Raw genomic sequence first — 1,433 nt, forward strand, 5'->3', positions numbered from 1 at the left:
CTCTCAATTATCAATCAACAAAGGAGTTTGATAACTCAAGCGTCTCCAATTAATCAATCAAAACTAAGAATGTAAAAAGCTAAATTTAAAATCATAAATCTGAAATACCTCAAATTGCATTAAATAAAGAAATTAAATCTAACATGGAGTTCATAAACCAAATTAGAAAAATAAACAAACTAAAGTAATAGAATAAATAAAAGTAGAAGAGAAACTAAATTAAAGGAACATTGAACCTGGAATGGAGAAGAAGTAAACCTGACCTAAGAGAAATCCTAAATCCTAAAACCTAGAGAGAGGAGAGAGCCTCTCTCTCTAGAAACTATATCTAAAACCTAAAATTGTGAATTATGAGAAGTTGTATGAATTGAGTTGATTCCCCCACTATGTAGCCTCTAATATGTGTTTTCTGGGCCAAAAACTGGTTCAAAAATAGTCCAGAAATCGCTGGGGACGATTTCTGATACGTCCAGCACGTCGCTCTGTCACGCGTACGCGTTGTCCACGCGTACACGTGGATTGAACTTTCGCCAGGTCACGCATGCGCCTCGCCTAACAGCGTTGCAACTATGGCAAATTATATATCATTTCGAAGCCCCGGATGTTAGCTTTCCAACGCAACTGAAACCGCCTCATTTGGACCTCTGTAGCTCAAGTTATGGTCAATTTAGTACAAAGAGGTCAGGCTGGACAGCTTTAGCAATTCCTTCAATTTCTTGTATTTCTTCTACTTTTGCATGCATCCTTTTCATCCTCTAAGCCATTTCTACCCTATAAACCTTGAAAACACTTAACACACATATCAAGGCATCGAATGTTAATAAGAGAGGATTAAACATAGCAAAATTAAGGCCAAAGAAGCATGTTTTCAATCATAGCAAAAAATCAGGAAGGAAAATATAAAACATGCGATTTCTATGAACAAGTGTGAGTTTGATGGATAAAATCCACTCAATTAAATACAAAATGTATCACGAAATAGTGGTGCATCACTAGGTTGTTACATGAAAAGTTACCATCAGATTTGTATTTTTCACAGAAAACCTGATGGTAACAAATGACGTGTAATATATTTAAATTGGCTCACCTTTAGCATTGGATTTTACGATAGTAATTTTTAACGATAATCCATTTTAATAATGTACCATTTCATTTGATGAAACAACGTTATCGTCAGATTTTTCCGTTTGAAAATCCGATGGTAATTTGAATACTTAGAGTTCTAGGTGAACCCCTTGCCCCTATTCTTCAAAACTCTTCTATCTCTCTTCTCTCTCTCTCTCTTTCCTCTCCTCCTCTCCTCCCATACTCACACTTGTAACCACCGTCACTGCCGCTCCAACCTTCACGGTCGTTGCTGCACTTATTGTTGCCTTTCTCATCGTCATATGTGTCATTGTGAGTAAATTCGGTCACTATTGTAACTACACCCC

This window comes from Arachis ipaensis, chromosome B01 (assembly GCF_000816755.2).
Source record: "Arachis ipaensis cultivar K30076 chromosome B01, Araip1.1, whole genome shotgun sequence".
Taxonomy (NCBI): domain Eukaryota; kingdom Viridiplantae; phylum Streptophyta; class Magnoliopsida; order Fabales; family Fabaceae; genus Arachis; species Arachis ipaensis.